General features: G+C 44.5%; 1 protein-coding gene across 1 annotated transcript in view; it reads right to left on the bottom strand.

The window, feature by feature from the left end:
• LOC101007196 (zinc finger protein 506) overlaps nt 1-20,118 on the bottom strand; it is a 504,157-nt gene that overhangs the window by 291,438 nt on the left and 192,601 nt on the right.

Below are 20,118 nucleotides of genomic sequence, written 5' to 3'. Positions count from 1 at the left end.
CAAAAAGGCCTATGTATGCATGATTCTCAAACAATCAGTCAGTGGTGCCTGGCTAAGGAAGGGCAAAGAATCTCACATCCACAGAAGTACAATGTTCTGTCAGATAAAGATGTCTCCCTGTGCCAGAGCCACATATTTCACACCTGATCAGAGTCTTTCACAGGGAAGCATTGCCCTGCAGCCCTACCACAGACTTAACCCTGAGAATCTGACTTAAACACTGATGAACACGCAGCCAAGTGTTCTGATCTACATGAATCCTCTCTTAATGGTCCCTTTCAGGGATCTAGGATCTTTCCCAAAGTCATCTGCCACACACAGACCAACTCAAAAATGTGGATAAAAGCTTTGATCCTCACTGGCACACCTGCCCTGTCCTATTAGCTTCTCTAGAAGTACGCTGCTGTAATTGCTCCTGAGAGAGCCCGTCTTAAGGTATCTCTCTGTGCCAACATAATTGATTTCATTAAGTAGGAAGACAATAGGCAAGAGTCTAGTTATGCTGGGGGCTAAAATTCCCTTTACCTATGTCTCTAATTTACGCAAATATTGACTAATACAGATTCATCTCTAAGTGGTAGGAAAAGGGAAGGAGGAGCCCCAGTTCACAGAAGAAGGAGAAAATGTAATCAATGCTGCCTAGCGTCCAGCTTCAGCTTACCCATGGGGGACTGAGTCTCCTCTGAAAAAAGCAATGGTTCTCCATAGTACTAGTCTATTCTCATGCTACTAATAAAGACATACCCAAGACTGGGTAATTTATAAAGGAAGGAAGTTTAATTGACTCACAGTTCCACATGGCTGGAGGTGGGCGGTCGGTTCAAAATCATGGAGGAAGGCAAGGAGAGGCAAAGTCACATCTTACATTGTGGCAGGCAAGAGATCATGTGCAGGCGAACTGCCCTCTGTAAAACCATCAGATCTCTGACATATATTCAGTATCACAAGAACAGCTTGGGGAAGATGCACCCCCGTGATTCAGTTACCTCCCACAAGGTCCCTCTCACAACACATGGGAGTTATGGGAGCTACAATTCAAGATGAGATGTGGGTGGGGACACAGCCAAACCATATCATCCATCACCTGAAGGAACTGTGGTCTCAGACAGCTGGGCATTGAGAGTGCACGCTGCCCCCTAGAATTCCACACCTACATCACAGAGAGAGAGAACAGTCTCAAAGGATTCTTAAGGGTAATGTGGGGAGTCAAAAGGAGGAGATGAATTCACAGCCCCTGCCTTACCTTCTGGTCTAACAAATACTACTCCTTTCTGGGTTGCACGAGGAGTAATTCAGAAAGACAAAAACTTATTAACGCCCCTCCGTTCCCCACAGCTTCTGAGGTTTAAGTTGTGCATTCCCTGGGTTTTAGGTTGTTGTTCTCCCTCTACCTCCACAGAATCAGTGTGTCCCATTCCAGTACCTATAATTTCACCTGTATTCTTGTCACCTCCTACTTTCTCCTAGACATTTTATGTAGTAGAGCCAGGTGAAACACAGACAAGCATATTTACATAAAACTTAACCAGAACTAAGTTGGAGTTCCATAAGCCCCATCGGGCTGGGATGGCACTCAGGCTGGCCTAAGATTGTGGTTATGGAAAAGAATGTCACATTTTGCCCAGGAATGATCAGTGTGGAATCTCAAATTTGGGAAATGGATCCTTAGAGCTCCCAACCGTTTCATCCTTCTCTTGGAGGTAATCTGGAAGAGATGATGCCCTTTTGGAGGAAACCATGTCTAATCAACAGATGACCTAACCAGCATGTGTGGAAAAGAAGGTAAAATCAGACAGTTGACCCATTTCCGTAGGTTTGGTAATAAATGCCACAAAGTCAGAGTTCAAGTGGTCTCAAAAGCCTAAAAGGTGACACAGATTAGTTTCAAGGAACACATGGTGTCACTGAATGTTCCGACTTCCCAGAGGGTGAGTACCATGGCAACTCTGAGCAGACTGGGAATCGATCCCAGACCCTTCCAGTTCTGTGAGAAATCAAACTTCCGGCACTTTGGAAGTCAGGAAGCCAGCACGCTGGCGGATGCGGGATCACAATTACTTGGTGAGACAGGCTGCCCTGGCTACGTTCACTCCCATCAAGTAGGAGAGCTAAAGAACAGCCACGTTCCCCCTCCGCATGGCGGAAGTGCTCTGAAGGCATGGAGGAGCGAGGCTGAGGGTGGAGCCTTCGCCCACCCTGCCGGGAGCTGAAATGTCTTAACCAATGCCGGCCAGTGATCGCAGGGATGCAGGACTACAATCCCAGCGTGCACAGGGATCAGGGACAGTGCGCATCACTGGAGGAAGGGGTAGAGCTGCGCGCGCCTCGCTGGTCTTTCTGGGAGATGTAGTCTCATGGCAACTCCTAGCCCTTTGGCTACAAGGCTATAGGACTACAATCCCAGCCTGTACCAGGCTCGGGGGCGGTTCGCAGTCCAGAGGAAGGGGCAGGTCGTTGCGCGCCGCGCCTGGTATGCTGGGAGTTGTAGTCTCCTCACCGTTCTTAGCCAATGGGTAGGTAGCTTCAGAACTACAATCCCAGTATGCATCGGGGCGGTGCGTAGCCCTGGAGGTAGGGTCAGGGCGGTGTAGACTTACTGGTGTCCAAAGCATTGCTGGCAGCCAATTCCGTGCCGCTCCCTTGCCAGGGAGAGTGAATACAGCTAGGGACGTGAAGGGTAGGTCTGGGCTGGGCATTGAGGAGGGTATTAGGCTAGGAAATATACTTTACCTTTGTCCAAATCGGGCGGTTCGGCCTCCCGTCATTGACCCTGTGCAGCTGGATTTCCTCTCTCACCCGCACCTAAGGGTCTTTCCAGAGCATTGCATCGTCTCCAGCCGAGGGAGCTGCCTTCTTTCCTAAACTGCTATGGAAACTGTCCTGATGTGTGAGACAATGTCCGTTGTGCCTCAGCCCTCTGCCTTTTCCAGCCAGAGCGCGAGCTCAGCTGCTTTTGAGAGAAATCTGCCACCTGCCCACCTGCGCACAACTTCAGAACTTTGTAGGAGGTGACAAGGGCTGTGTCTTCGGGGAAATGTCACGGGCACTGGCGCCTTTTTCGCAAATGTGAAAGTTGAGAAATCAAGAAGGTTAATTACTGGGTTGCCCAGGATCTGCTGAGAGCAAAGGAGAAAACCTCATTTCCCAGGCATGTGTCTTGTGAGCCATTTTTTATCAACCCTCTTAAGTGGACAAGCTCCAAAACACAACCTGAAGCTGATGATGACTTAGGCCATTTACGCTTGAACTAATTGGCCTCATCTCAAGTCAATGTCTCAGAGACACAGGTGGGACCTGATCCCTCAGGAACAGATAGCATTCCAGATTTGTGGGAGCAACTTTTGAGATGTGGAGCACTGGGGGGTCCTTTGAAAGCCGTCAGGTTTCACACTCTGCTTTGGATGGAAAGACCATCACCCACAGCAGTCAAGGATGTTCCTTAACTCACTGGGGCTCATCTGTTGAATTTTTCTGTCTAGATAATGGAAACATCTAGGAGCACTTCTGCTTCCATGTAACCTCTTAATAATTGATGTTCTTAAAATTCTATGTTCTCGCGGACAGTTCCTTTGGTTCCCATATGGTACCAGCTTTCATGTTGTTCTGTGTAATATGTAAAAACCTGGATGTTAATCTCCAAGACATTGTTCACGCCACACATTCCAGTATGTTTCATTTGTGATTTCTGAATGTAGGACAATATCAAAGAACTGAAAACCTGTTCATAAAAATTGGACTTTATTACTGTAGTTAGTGAATAATTAACCCCTGAGGGTTAATTATACCTGAGTTCATTAGCACCTGTGTAAAGAAAAGAAAAAAAACAAAAGCAAAAATATGTGGCATCGGCCAGTCGTGGTGACTCAATGCCTGTAATCCCAGCACTTTGGGAGGTCAAGGTGGGTGGATCACCTGAGGTCAGGAGTTTGCGACCAGCCTGGCCTACATGGTAAAACCCCATCTCTGCTAAAAATTCCAAAATTAGTTGTGGGTGGTGGCGTGTGCTGTAATCCCAGCTACTTGGGAGGCTGAGGCAGGAGAATTGCTTTAACCCGGGGGATGGAGGTTGTAGTGAGCCAAGATCATGCCACTTCACTCCACCCTGGGCGACATGCCTTATGCTGTAACAGACAGTCTCTCCCTTCCCGCCTAATAAGCCCTATTCAATTTTAAATAGTAGCCAATCAGGTCAGTTAGATCGTGCAGTACGACTCCAGCCAATGGGGAAAGGACACAGCTACAGGATCTGCTGCGTTAGGGATAAAAATCCCTGCCCTGCCTTCCTCAGTGTGCTCTTGCAGCACGCCAGGCACAAGTGGCAGTCTTCTGCAGAAATAAATTGCCTTGCTGAGAAAGCTTTCTGCTGGAGTGCTTATTCTTCTTTGTGGCACCAAGCATTTATTTCCAACCATCTTGGGGGCTCGTCTGAGATTCACTTTCTCCTCTGGGGAGAGGTCCCTCATCATCTGTCATGAGGAGATGTATCCGACTGCCTTGTTGCCATGGCCTCAGAGGCAAGGGGATTGAGACTTCCCCTGGAGTGATGAAAAAACACGGACTGTCAGCAGTGAGGGTGGAAGGATCCTCACACACTTCCATGACCAGGTAACTGTGCACAGACCAAAGTAAGAAACGTGGCAGGTGCAAGAAAGTATTTCCTTGGTGGTCAGGATATCTTGGAGGTTGAAAGTGCATGAATGAGATCCAAGGACGTTGAGTGTGGAGTGAGGGAGTCCAGTCTGCGTTTCATGGTCACCTCATATGGCTTATTGTGGCCCTCCTGTAAAGGACTCCAGGTCAGGAGCTTATAGTGAACCTGCCAATGCTAAGAGGGACCTAAATTCCCTCTAAGGAAGTGGCCAGAGAGGACGAAGCAAAAGGAGAAGAGTGCAAGAGACCTCCAGTAGGTGGGGTTAAGCCTCTCAGGAGAGGGAAGGCAAGAAGTCTCTAATATAATGGGTTCAGCCTCACCCCAAACTTCCAAGGTAGGAAAGGCAAGAAATCTCTAGTATGACGGATTGAGCTGACTAGCACCCAAATGGGAAATGCTCCAAGTAAGACAGGTAGTAAAAAGGATAAAGCTAACAGCAATGATATTCCCCTTGATAGTCCCCTAGGTTTCATGTTAAAATATTGGAAAAATAATGAAAGGACTAAGCATAAGGAAAAGCAACAAATGATAAAATGTTGCTGTTTTATTTGGACCCAAGAACCCATCCTCAAACCCTCAGTCTTCTGGCCAAAGTTTGGGTCAAATGAGGATGTGATGTGTCTGCTTTTAATTCAATATGTGAATGATAAAAGTCCAGTCAAGAAGAGCTGGACTATGCTCTTTGTTGGAGATAAGGACCTGTCCTCCTTTTTCCTTTAAAGAGAACCGGGGGAAACCCCGATCTAGCACCTCTGAAAAATAAGCTTGTTCCAATGCCTAAAGACTCCAATGCATGGGATCCCCTGGGCCATCTTCCTCTGCTTAGTACCCCCGATCACCCTCCTCAGGCAGCCACTGCTGCCCCAGACCCCACTCCAAATCCCCTCCTCCATACAAGCCTTGTTCTTGGGAATTATCATCCCATCAGCCTGCTCCTTAGCAGCCTAAGTACCATTCCCTAAAAGGACTGTAGTGTGAGGTAGAACAATGTAAAAAGGATTTTTTTCCTCTTGTGTCTAAGGAGTCAACCCCAACCCTCTTCCCCTTAAGGGAGGTGTCCCAAGGAAGGGGGCCATTGGCTTCGTGAATGCTCCCTCAACTAGCTCAGAAGTTCAAAATTTAAAAAAAGAATTCAAGCAACTGTTAGATGACCCTTATGGAGTGGCAGATCAAATTGACCAATTTTTAGGACCTCAGTTATACACTTGGGCCCAGTTAATGTCCATCCTGGACATCCTGTTTTCAGGGGAAGAAAGGAACATGATCTGTAGGGCTGCTGTGTCTGGGAACATGAACATCCTCTTGGTCAAAACGTTCCAGCTGTGGACCAAAAATGCCCCATCCAAGACCCCCAATGGGATAACAATGCAGCTCACCGGGAAAATATGCAAGACCTTAGGGAAATGATAATAAATTTGGAAGTCAGTAACCCCCCAAAAAAATAAAATCTTTCCCAAGCATTCAACATTCAACAAGGGAAGGATGAAGGGCCTATGGAATTCGTAGATAGACTGAAAGAGTAATGAGAACATATGCAGACTTAGATTTAGAAGACCCACTAGGGCACAAAATGCTAAAGCTTCATTTTGTCACCAATGGTTGGCCAGATATCTCGAAAACATTACAAAAGATAGAGAATTGGAACGACCATCCTATGAGTGAGCTTCTCAGAGAAGCTCAGAGAGTATATGTGAGGAGGGATGAAGAGAAGCAAAACCAGAAGGCAAAAATGATGTTATCCACCTTCCAGCAGGGGGCGCCAAACCCACACACTTCTAAACAAAGCTTCCCGGGGGCCAAAACCTGTAAAGGATCCAAGCTTTCATCTGTCACGCCCTATAAAGGGCATAGGGAAGAAAAACCAAAGAATCCTAAAGTAGAAAAAGAGGAAGGACAGGATAAGTGTTTTAAATGTGGTAGAGTAGGTCACTTCAAGAGGGAATGTTCTGACTGGGAGAAGGAAAAGAAGTTATTCCACTCATGACTTTTGAGGAAGAATGGGGGGTCAGGGGCTATGTATTTTTTCTCTCGAATCCCACCAAAAGCTCTTGATAAATTTAGAGGTGGGGCAAAAATATGAGCTCATAACATTTTTAGTAGATTCAGAAGCAGCCCGCTCCTCTGCTTGTTTCCCTCCATCTGATATCACCTGCTCCTTGGAAGAACTTTCTGTTTCAGGGGTAACAACCAGATAGTCCTGGCTTCTCATCCCGATGTCCCTAATCCTTACACCATCCTCAGCAAAATCCCATATGACCATCAATGGTTTACAGTAATAGACTTAAAAGACATCTTCTGGGCATGCCCCTTGGCTGAAAACAGCCGGGACATATTTGCTTTCAAATGGGAAGATCCTAATTCTGGATGGAAGCAACAGTACCCATGGGGAGTTTTGCCCCAAGGGTTCACAGATTCCCCTAACCTCTTTGGCCAAATTTCAGACCAGGTTCTGGAACAGATTTCTACCCCCAAACACATATGTTTGCTCCAATATGTAAATGTTGTTCTTATAACTGGTGAGGCTGTAGAACAAGTGACTGATATTTCCATCCATGTCCTTAACCATTTGCAAGGATGAAGGTTATGAGTTTCAAAGGGAAAGCTTCAATTCGTAGATCCAGAAGTGAAGTACTTGGCTTACTTAATAAGTAAATGCAAATGAAGGATAGGGCCTGAACGAGTTGAAGGAATCGTGTCATTGCCTTTGCCTGACTAAGCAAGAACTCAGAAAATTTCTAGGATTAGTTGGGTATTGTCACTTATGAATTGACTCATAGGCCCTAAGGACAAAACCTTTATATCTAGAGCTTACCCAAGAAAAGCCTAACCTTCTCCTGCGGACTTCTGAAGAAATCCACCAGGTTGAAGAACTTAAACATCAACTTGTAACTGCCCCTGCCCTAGCCTTACTTTCCCTAGAGAAAGCATTTCACCTTGTAGTTAATGTGAACGAGGGGGTAGCTCTAGGAGCACTTACCCGGGAACAACGGGGGCATTGGCAACCTGTAGCCTTCCTATCAAAAGTTTTAGATCCACTAACCTATGGGTGGCCCGAATGTGTTCAATACATTGCAGCTACCACCCTGTTAACTGAAGAAAGTAGGAAAGTAACCTTCAGAGGAAACTTAGTTGTGAGCACACCCCATCAAGTTAGAACTATCTAGAACCAACAAGCAGGCAGATGGCTCACCGACTCAAGAATTTTTAAGTATCTAGCTATCTTATTAAAAAGAGATGACTTAACATTAACCACTGACAATTCACTTAACCCAGCAGGTTTCCCAACAGGGAACCCAAATCAAAAAGGGCCAGAATGTAAGTGTTTAGATCTAATTAATTATCACACAAAAGGCAGGCCTGATTAAAGGCCCCTTTCAAAACGGGACAAGACCTAATCCTAGATGGCTCTCCTCAAGTGATTGAAGGAAAAAGGCATAACAGACATTCGGTAATTGATGGCGAAGCTCTCACAGAGATAGAGTTGGGAAGATTGCCTAATAATTGGTCCGCTCAAACATGTGAATTGTTTGCACTAAATCAAGCTGTAAAGCACTTGCAAAATCCAGAAGGGGCAGTTTATGCTGATTCCAAATATGCCTTTGGAGTAGCTCATACCTTTAGGAGAATTTCAGACTGAACAAGGCCTTTTTTTTTTTTTTGAGACGGAGTCTCACTCTGTCACCCAGGCTGGAGTGCAGTGAGCCGGATCTCAGCTCACTGCAAGCTCCACCTCCCGGGTTTACGCCATTCTCCTGCCTCAGCCTCCCGAGTAGCTGGGACTACAGGCGCCCGCGACCTCGCCAGGCTAGTGTTTTGTATTTTTTAGTAGAGACGGGGTTTCACCGTGTTAGCTAGGATGGTCTCGACCTCCTGACCTCGTGATCCACCTGTCTCGGCCTCCCAAAGTGCTGGGATTACAGGCTTGAGCCACCGCGCCCGGCCTGAACAAGGTCTTATTAATAGTAAAGGCCAAGACCTGGTGCACAAAGGTATAATGACCGAAGTATTAGATAATCTCCAGCTGCCAGAAGAAATTGCTATTGTCCATGTTCCAGGACACCAAAAAAATACCTCCTTTGAAAGCTCAGGGAATAACCTTGCAGATCAAATAGGCAAACAGGTTGCCGTTTCCTCTGAAATGCCTTTTTTTCACCTAACCCCTTGCCTTCCTCCCCCAACTGTAGTTCCTATCTTTTCTTCTGCTGAAAAAGATAAATTAATAAAAATAGGGGCCAAAGAAAATTTATGCGTGGTGGTGCATGCCTGTAATCTCAGCTACTGGGGAGGCTGAGGTGGGAGAATCGCTTGAGTGTGGGAGGTGGAGGTTGCAGTGGGCCAAGATCATGCCATTGCACTCCAGCCTGGGCAACAGAGCGAGACTCCCTGTCAAAAAAAAAAAAAAAAAAAAAAAGACCCTACTTTAGCCACAAAGACAAAAAGACAAGATTGTACTTTTACAGCACACACTCATGGGATAAAACAAGGACCTTTGTCCTGATGGAAGTTCTAATGAAGAAGAATAAGCATTGTCAAATGTAGGTGTGTGCCTTTGGACTTGGGCTGGTTTATCTCTGGCCATATATACAACATAGAGTAGGGGTCAACCTTGACATGACAGTTAATGACTCCCATGGCCTTAGTGCATTGACATCTTACAGAAATCAACAACAAAGTCCAGTGCTTTCTTCTTTTATGTTAAATGCAGCAGAGTGGATGTCAGAGCATACCTCTATTTGTGTACTATTCTGGATATAGTTTATAAGGCAATTAAGTTTATACATGTATGAAAGTTTCTTTCTATATTACTATTAGTACCAATATTTATCAATACTTCCATATTCATTCTACATCTTTATTCTCTATAAATACAAATAAAAATATTGATACGTTGGTATATATATATACACACACACATAGGTAAATAGATTTTTATTTTTATTTTTTTTTGAGATGGAGTTTCACTTTGTTGCCCAGGCTGGAGTGCAATGATGCAATCTTGTGTCACTGTAACCTCTGCCTCCCGGGTTCAAGCACTTCTCCTATCTCAACCTCCCAAGTAGCTGGGATCACAGGTCTATGCAACTATGCCTGACTAATTTTCATATTTTCAGTAGAGACAGGGTTTCTCCATGTTGGTCAGGCTGGTCTTGAACTCCCCGCCTCAGGTGATCCACCCACCTTGGCCTCCCAAATTGCTGGGATTACAGGCATGAGCCACTGCACCTGGCCAGGTAAATAGATTTTTTAAACTTATATACAGGATGAGTATGTCTATGTAAATATGTATACAAGAAATATTCCCCAAAAGACCATTTTCAATCACTTGGCATATACACATTATGCAGGTATGTAATTACTTCCAATCTCTTTTACTCAATAGCATTTCAGAATGAAACATATTTGTACAATATTGTTTGTATAAACAAAATAACCTTCACCTTCAGTAGCATAGGCCTCACAAATGAGCTGACAGCAAAGCCACATTATACATGCTGTTCAGGTGTGCATTTCAGCATCCTGCATTCCTTCTCAATGTATGTATGTGTTCTTCACATCAACTAGTTTGGCCCTGCTTTGATAAATCTGTAGTCATTCCTTAGATACTTAGATAATTGGCTGATTGAATCTACCTAGGCTAAGAAAATTGGCTGATTGGAATCACCTTGGGCTAATCTAGTTCGCTAATTCGATTCACCTATAGTGATATAATTGCCTAATTGGTATCACTTGGGCTAATTTAATTGGCTGATTGGAATCACTTGGGCTGAGCTAACTGGCTGACTAGAATCACATGGGCTGAGTTCATTGACTGAATTTCTGTGTCTTGAGGCGAATGAGTAAGGTAATGACCTCTTACATACTTTTCTTTGGGGCCTTTTTTTTCAATACATACTCACAAATGGACATTAATTAGATGTGTATATAAGCCTTTGTGTTTGTATATGTTTTTGTATAACATGTCTTATATCTGTTTCTAAATCTACAGAAGTGCCTGGCTGGCTGCAGTGGCTCATGCCTGTAATTCCCAACACTTTGGAAGGCAGAGGTGGGTGGATCACGTGAGGTCAGGAGTTCGAGACCAACATATTTGTGCTACACATGCTCACAGGCATGTAGTACACCCTATATCCTTGTACTTTAATCAGGATATCTGTGCTGCACGTGCTTACGGTCATGTCCCAGCTCACAGCCTATGCCCCTTCCTTATTTGGGAATATTATTACTTTTCTAAGTCTTTTCATAAGGAACTTCCTCTTTTCCTTTGTTCTCCATTGCTTTTACCTATTTAGGAAAGTTTTAAGTTGTTAGCCAATCAGGTTCAGTTTAAATTGTGAAGTCTGGCTCCAGGCAATGGAGACAAGACACAGTAGCAGGCACAAGCTGCGTAAGGGATAAAAATTGCTTCCCTCCTTTATTCAGCTGTGCTCTTACCATTATCCCATCTCTAAGGAGCACCCATTGCAGAATGTAAATTTGCCTTGCTGAGAAAACTTTTTGTCTGAATCCTGATTTTTTCCTTGTGGTACCAAGGAACAAGCATTCTATTTCTGAATAAATATTTTACTTATAACAAAATGGTGGCCCATATGGGGAGCCATTCTCCTCCAGGGGGGTCTCCAGTCCTCTCTCATGAGGAGGCACCCCACTGCTTCTTTAGGCAGCCTCAGGGGTAAGGAATCAAGATCTACTTGGTATCACAAATAAACCTGGACTCTCAGCAATGCAGGAAGAAACCAGCCAGTGACCTGGTGTAAAGGACCCTCGTATACCACGTGGACCAGGCAACCTCATGCATGAGCCAAGGAAGGAAATGCCAGAGGAGCCGGTAAAGTATTTCCTTGGTGGTCAGGACTAAGAAAAGAAAAGCAGCGGGGCGGTGAAGCATTCCTTGGTTAGGACATACCAAGGAAAGAGGAGCCACAGGGGCAGTAAGGCATTCCTTAGTTGGGAGTAAGGGAAGAAAAGCCACTGGGAGTGATGAAGTATTCCTTAGTCGGGATGTCTTAGAGGTTACAAAAAGGTGAAAAATTCCTATTGGGGGAGACTGAACCTCACACACTCCTCTGGCAGTAGGAAAAATAGTCAGAACTTCCCTTTCCTCTCTTCTCAGGGGAAGAAAGAGGCTAAGCTCCACTCCCGCTGGCTGCTCCCTAGGGACAGGAGAAGGAGAGGGGAGAACAGCAGTGTAGGTGGCTGGCAGAGGCAGGGAAAGACCAGCAGAGAGGAGAGAGAAACTGAGAGAAGAAGTCAGAGAGAAAGAGAGAGAGATTGAGCAGCAAGCACAGCTCCACATTGTTGCAGATCGCTGGCACCCAGCAGAGTGGTGGCTGGAATCCTCTCCTCGCACCTGGCCGTGCAGCCAGAGCCACTCAGGCCACCGGCCACCAATCTCCAAACCTTCCACGCCACTCGGGAATGTCTTGCCACCCTCGGAGGACGGCAGGCCATGGACACCTGTAAGTTGGAGCTGAGCAGAAGAGTGTGAGTGCGTCAGGGCCAGGAGCCTCTGCCACCCAGCCAGGCAGCCAGTTACACCAGGAAGGGTGTGGATCCCTCTGCCCAGCCTGGCTCTGCATGGAAGAAGAGGGCGGGCACTGGCGCTGGGAAGAGAGCAGAGGAGGAGAAGTTCTATGACTCATGCAACTTGCCTCGGGTATCTGCTAAGTCTCTTGGCTGGCGGCTGTCCAGGACCTGGACTGCAGCCACGCGGATCCCATCCAGCCCAAGAGACTAAGTGGAGAGAGAAGAAAGAGGGGTTGACAGAGAGAGAAAGAGAGAAAGTGCAAATGAGAGAGAAATAGATGGGGAGAATCAGTGAGAGACTGGAAGAGACAGAGATCAGAGAAAGACACAGAGGGTGAGAACAGGGAGAGAAATACTGTAAAAGTCGGAAAGTTGAGGCATGTCAAAGATTGTGAAAGTCATATAAGAATGTATACAGGAAATACTGTATAATTTAAAAGTAGGCCGGGCGCGGTGGCTCAAGCCTGTAATCCCAGCACTTTGGGAGGCCGAGACGGGTGGATCACGAGGTCAGGAGATCGAGACCATCCTGACTAACACGGTGAAACCCCGTCTCTACTAAAAAATACAAAAAACTAGCCCGGCGAGGTGGCGGGCGCCTGTAGTCCCAGCTACTCGGGAGGCTGAGGTAGAAGAATGGCGTGAACCCGGGAGGCGGAGCTTGCAGTGAGCCGAGATCTGGCCACTGCACTCCAGCCTGGGTGACAGAGCAAGACTCCGTCTCAAAATAAAATAAAATAAAATAAAAGTAATTAGACCTCCTGAATATAAAACTATTCAAGAAACAGTTTATATGCAAGGTATGTAAGGAAATTAAAATGTATTTTTAGTAAAAGGATTTTAAAAAGGTGCTAAAGAAAATTCAGAAGAAAAAATATTACTAAACCAAAGACAAATGTTATCCAAACCCCTTATAAAAGAAATCTTGTTCCAACTGCATCAAGGAACCCAGGCCAGCCCAAAGTTAATGCCAACAAATTTCCACTTCCAGCGGCTCCTAGAGAGGCCGCGGCATCAGCCAGCAGGGGGACCTAGCTGTGGACAGACACTTCCCGTGCGGGGGAGGGCGCTGGGCAACCACTGGACAGGCAAACCAGCCAGAGGCCAGGGGCCAGATGGTGGGGGCTCAGGCAGGAGCAATGTCCAGGGACAACCGGGCGAGTCACAAAGACCCTCATCCCCAAGGCCGCAATGCACAAGAGTGGTGAGAGCCACAGCAAGTCTGAAACCTTGAGGGGGTGCGAGGCCGCCCTGTCGCCTGGGTGGCGCTAAGCGAGTGTGGAGGGCAAGCCACCCAGGTGCGGAGGCAAGAGACTGAAGGCACAAGCTGTTCCAGTATAACAAAGAAAATACTTAAAATAAGAATAGTTATGTTAGACATAGAATATAGATTGATTATGTATGGATATTACTAATCATTAGTTTATAGCATTACTCTTTATTCCAATAGTATAATAATCTTTGTTCTACTATTGTAACCTAGGAAGAAGAGTGTGAGCCCTCTGTCATGCCCGGACAGGGCCACTAGAGGGCTCCTTGGTCTAGCGGTAACGCCAGTGCCTGGGAAGGCACCCATTACTTAGCCGACCGGGAAAGGTAGTCTCTCTTTCCCCCAGAGAAGTTAGAGCTAAGAGTCTGCTCCACTGCCTCTTGTGGAAGGCCTGACTGATGTAAGGACCGCCAGCAGCCATCTGGAGGCCTAACCATCTCCCTGTGATGCTGTGCTTCAAGCGGTCAGGCTCCTGGTCTGTTTTCATGTTCCGCCCTGTACACCTGGCTCCGCCTTCTAGATAGCAGTAGCAGAATTAGTGAAAGTAGGAAAGTCTTTGAAATGCATAGAAGAAATAATGACTTAAGGTATCTGTCTCCACCTCCGCTACCAAACAGGGAAGGGCCCCTCGTCTGGTGGACACATGACTCGCGTGACCTTACCTATCACTGGAAATGGCTCACACTCCTTACCCTGTTCCCTTGCCTTGTATCCAATAAATAACAGCACAGCCAGGCATTCCAGGCCACTACAGGTCTCCGCGTCTTGGTGGTCGTGGTCCCCTGGGCCCAGTTGTCTTTTCTTCTATCTCTTTGTCTTGGGTCTTTATTTCTATGATCTCTCGTCTCCGCACATGAAAAGAAAAAATCACAGGCCCTGTAGGGCTGGACCCTATGGCGAGGATGTTCCACTTTCCATTTTCTCAGAACTAAAAGTCTTTTAGCACAGGCACCACCCCTAGAGTGTCCAGCACACCAACATCAGCCTGGAGACCACGTCCTCATCAAAGGATAGAAAAAAGGAAAACTTGAGACAGCCTAGGAAGCCCCCTACCTCATGCTGCTACCCACCGAGACTGCCGTTTGCAGAAAAAGGATGGACACGTCACACCCAGGTCAAAAAAGCATTATTACCTTCAAAATCATGGGCCATTGTTCCAGGGTGAAGGCCTACCAAATTAAAGCTAAGAAAAACTCTATCTACCTTTTCTTTTTCTTTTCTTCCTTTAACTGCTCGCCATCTTTTTTTTTTTTTCAGCTTTCTTTTTAAAATTTTTTTATTATACTTTAAATTCTGGGGTACATGTGCAGAATATGCAGTTTTGTTACAGTTATACCTGTGCCATAGTGGTTTGCTGCACCCATCAACCCGTCACCTACATTAGGTATTTCTCCTAATGCTATCCCTCCCCTAGTCCCCCACCCCTCAACAGGCCCCAGTGTGTGATGTTCCCCACCCTGTGTCCATATGTTCTCATCATACAACTCCCATTTATGAATGAGAACATGTGGTGTTTGGTTTTCTGCTCTTGTGTTGGTTTGCTAAGAATGATGGTTTCCAGCTTCATCCATGTCCCTGCAAAGGACGTGAAATCATTTTTTTATGGCTGCATAGTATTCCATAGTGTATGTGTGCCACATTTTCTTTATCCAGTCTATCATTGATGGACATTTGGGTTGGTTCTAAGTCTTTGCTATTGTGAATAGTGCCACAATAAAAATATGTGTGCATGGGCCGGGCACAGTGGCTCATGCCTGTAATCCCAGCATTTTGGGAGGCTGAGGCGGGCGGATCACAAGGTCAAGAGATTGAGACCATCCTGGCTAACACAGTGAAACCCCATCTCTCCTAAAAATACAAAAGTTAGCTGGGAGCCAAGATCACGCCACTGCACTCCAGCCTGGTGACAGAGCAAGACTCTGTCTCAAAAAAAAAAAAAAGCAAAACAGATAATGAGAAAAATATGACTGCTAGAAACACATAAAACAATAACAATGTAACTGGTAATAACAACTCCATTTCTTTAATCAATTATTTAAAATATAAATTAATTAAACTACTTAATAAAATGAAATGTGGTCTTGGGACTTTGGAAGGCCAAGATGGGTTGATCACTTGATCCGAAGGGTTCACTACCAGCTTGGGCAACATGGGAAAACTGTCTCTACAAAAAATACAAAAAGCTAGCCAGGTGTGATGGCAAATAGTTGTAAACCAGCCACTTGAGAGGCTGAAACAAGAGGATCATCTGAATTTGGGAGGTTCTGGCAGCAGCGAGCCCTGCAAATCAGCCTGGTTGGCCAAATGAGACCATATTTGAAATATAAATGAGGACTGGCACGTTGGCTCATGCCTGTAATCCCAGAACTTTGAGAAGCTGAGGCAGGCAGATCACGAGGTCAGGAGTTCGAGACCAGCCTGGCCAATAAGGTAAAACCCCGTCTCAGCTAAAAATACAAAAATCAGCCAGGTGTTATGGCATGTGCCTATAGTCCCAGCGACTCGAGAGGCTGTGGCAGAAGAATCGCTTGAACCCGGGAGACAGAGGTTGCAGTGAGCTGAGATCGCTCCACTTCACTCCAGCCTGGGTGACAGGATGAGACTCCATCTCAAAAAAAAAAAAAAAAAAAAAAAGAAAGAAAGAACGAAAGAAAGAAACCTACACTGAAAAAACACACTAATATGAAACTTCAAAATAAATATAAGAGAAATGTTTACTCATAAAACCTGGTATGCAACATTGATGTATCATTTAAAAAAATTTGTCAAGCTGGGTGCAGTGGCTCACACCTGTAATCTCAGCACTACAGGAGGCTGAGGTGGGCAGATCACCTGAGGTCAATAGTTTAAGACCAGCCTGGCCAACATGGGTGAAAGCCCATCTCTACAAAAATACAAGAATTAGCTGGGCATGGTGACACATTCCTGTAATTCCAGCTACTTGGGAGGCTGAGGCATAAGAACTGTTTGAATCCAGGAGGTGGAGGTTGCAGTGAGTCAAGATTGCACCACTGCACCCCAGCCTGGGTGATAGGACGTGACTTCATCTCAAAAAAAAATTTAAAAATGTTTGTCTAGGTAACTGCAATATTTAGCTGTTACTGTGTCTCATTAAATGCAGGTATTTTGAATCATTGGCATGCACTGTGTGGCAATAAAATTTCAGAGAATATGCAGTATAATTATAAATAGAAGATTCTAATAAGAAACTTTTAATAAATAAGCATTAAAAATTAGAGTTAGTTTTTATTCTAAATATATGTTATTCTTACACAAAATGAAACTGCTGTAATCTAACTTTTGAAGCAAACAATAGCCTTACATTGTTAAACATAGAAAATATAGGCAGAATAGGGTTAGACCCTCTGATATGTAAAACATATATTAGGAAATAAACTATGTTACTATTTAGATATAGGCTGAAAAAAGTAAATAAAAATCTTATAATTCTGTACTGCCTGCAGCAAACTTAAATTTATAAGTAATTATTTTAGTAAATATGGAGTGCCTACTAATTATCTCATTTACTTTAGGCATACCACGCAAATTCTAGCATATTGTCCTAAATATCTGAATCTAAAATTACAGACAAATTTGAAATAGAAAACAGAAATTACAAATGTATAGAGAGTGACATCAGTAAGATGAAAAGATTAAAAGTCCCCTACATTCATATCCTCTTACAGCAAAATAATGTCACCCAACCCTGACAAAAATGCCTTTATGAGAGAACCAGGCCTTATGGCTCACACCTGTAATGACAGCACCATGGTACATTAAGGTTGGAGAACTGCTTCAGGCCAGGATTTCGAGACCAGTTGGGTTATGTAGCCAGAGCCCATCTCCAAAATAAGTGCCCGTAAGAGAGATTTGAGATCCATGGAGGGAGTTGTGAAACGCTGTTAAAGCTGAAGATTGAGAAGTGTTCTATTCAGAAGGCAGGCCCTCACTGAGATGGGAAAGTGCAGGGTCCCTGTTCTTGGCTACAGACCAGGATAGGGCTCACCCAACTTGGTCCCACTGAGGATTGTGAACTTACTCTGTAACTATGCCAGACTCCTCCCAGCCACAGTCTGGGAGAAGTCCTGCCATTCCAGAGACCGGGAGGAAGGCACCCATTTACAGCCACATAGGCAGACCTGCAGACATTGACCTGTACTGTTTCTGAAGTGGCTCAGTGACTCAGTTTCAGTTACCTGAGCCATAGTTTATGGTCAGTTCTGCCTATAGAGAATCCACACAGTTACCTGAGAAAATGCTGATACTCAGTGAAAGCCATACTTGTCCGCTTCCTGATATAAAGCCCACTATATTCAGAACCCACTGCAAAAACCTGCCCTAATGTCTGCCCTATGGAGCAAAGTCCTGAAGGATATTCAGTCTGTCCAAAAATAAAATGGGAATTACAACCACCCAAGCCCCTGTAACAAGCCAACTAAAGGTGGACCCTAGTGGAGACCCAGCAGCCTTGTGACCAAGCTACAATCCCTCTTCACTACAAACTCAGAGGGCATCTCATCACCCTAAGGGCCCAACAAAAGAAGATCTTTACCTTCTAAAATCAGTTTATGAAAACATGAAGAAGTGTTTGCTCCATCAAATTCAGACACCAATACAAAACTATACTGTGCCCATTGTCAATGCTTCTATTTTATTCTAGCACTGGAAATATATGGCAGAAGAACAAGTCAAAGAAATAAAAGAAGCCATTGAAATTGAAAAACGGTAAAAAGCTGCTGTTTGTGGATCACACAATCTTATATTTAGAAAACCATAAAGAGTACATTGCAACCTATCTAAACTAACAGATACACTTGGTAAATTAGCAAAATGTAAAATTAGCATAGAAGTATATGTATGGTTTCATCCACTTAAACCATCTGATAAAATAGAGGAAGAAAAAAATCTTATTTACTATAGTATTAATTAATAAATTTCTGAGGAAAAAATTAGCCAAGGAGGTAAAAAGTCTTTACAATCAGCACTTTGGGAGGCCAAGGTGGGCGGATCACGAGGTCAGGAGATTGAGACCATCCTGGCTAACACGGTGAAATCCCGTCTCTACTAAAAATACAAAAAATTAGCCGGGTGTGGTGGCAGAGGCCTGTGGTCCCAGCTACTCCAGAGGCTGAGACAAGAATGGAGTGAACCCTGGAGGCGGAGCTTGCAGTGAGCCGAGATCGTGCCACCGCACTCCAACCTGGGGGACAGAGCAAGACTCCGTCTCAAAATAAATAAATAAATAAATAAATAACTCTCCTAATTTCAACATCTATTTCCTTTTGAATCTATCTTATTTTTGTGTCTGAGAAACACTTTTGGATTTGAAGATAATTTAAAAACAATAATAACTCTGTATCTCTTTTAGGTATTATTGCTTATTTCTACTTATGTGTTATGTGTCAAAAAAAAATAAAACACAAAATTTACAATAAAACATTTCTAGGCCTTTCGGGGTGGCTTACGCCTATAATCCCGTCACTTTCAGAGGCTGAGGCAGGCAGATCACAAGGTGGTGAGATCGAGACCATCCTGGCCACCATGGGGAAACATAGTCTCTACTACAATACAAAAAATTAGCCAGGTATGGTGGCATGCACCTGTAATACCAGCTACCAAGGAGGCAGGGGAATCACTTAAACCCAGAAAGCGGAGGTTGCAGCCAGCCGAGATCGTGCCACTGCACTCCAGCCTGAGAGATAGAGTGAGAAGTACATATTTCTAAATATTGTTTGTTCATATTAATTATATTGACATTATTATGCAACATATCACTAGAATGTTTTTATCTTGCAAAGCTAAATCTCACTACACATGAAACAACTACCAATTCTTCCCATTTCATGGCACTTTTCAAACACTACATTGTTTTCTGTTTCAAAGAGCATAAGGGTTTTTTTTTTTTTTTTTGAGATGGAGTCTCGCTGTTTTGCCCAGGCCGGACTGCAGTAGCGCTATCTCGGCTCACTGCAAGCTCCGCCTCCCGGATTCACGCCATTCTCCTGCCTCAGCCTCCCGAGTAACTGGGACTACAGACGCCCGCCACCGTGGCCGGCTAATTGTTTATATTTTTAGTAGTGACGGGGTTTCACCGTGTTATCCAGGATAGTCTCGATCTCCTGACCTCGTGATCCGCCCGCCTCGGCCTCCCAAAGTGCTGGGATTACAGGCGTGAGCCACCGCGCCCGGCCTGCTTTATAGATCTTATACAATATCTGTCTGTTTGTGGCTGGCTCATTTTATTTTGCATAATGTCATCAATATTTATCTTAGTGGTTGTTAGATATGTGTTGTGTATCATTTCTAAATATTTGTAAATTTATTATTTGTATTATTGTTTTATACTCTAATTCCATTTTTGTCATAGAAAGGAATCTATTAATTTTCAGCTTTAAAAAATGAGTTAAGACTTTGTTTTTGGCCTAACAGGTGGTCCATAAAGAAGACAGTTGTAGAGCTACTGAGAAGGCTGTGTATCCTGATGTTATTGAGGAGTGTTGTGTATACCTTCATTGGAAATAATTGTTTTTTTACTGCCTTCTAGTCCTCTGTTCCCTTATTAATATTCTGTCTTGTTTTATTATTATAACAGAAAATGGGTTACTGAAAGAGCCTATTATAATTATATTTCTCTCTATGTGTTTATTCAGTTTTCTTAGTATTTGTCTTATAT

Source organism: Papio anubis, chromosome 20, assembly GCF_008728515.1.
Source record: "Papio anubis isolate 15944 chromosome 20, Panubis1.0, whole genome shotgun sequence".
NCBI classification, from domain to species: Eukaryota; Metazoa; Chordata; class Mammalia; order Primates; family Cercopithecidae; genus Papio; species Papio anubis.
Note: the sequence above shows the minus strand (reverse complement) of the source record. Positions and strands in the feature narration are given on the sequence as shown.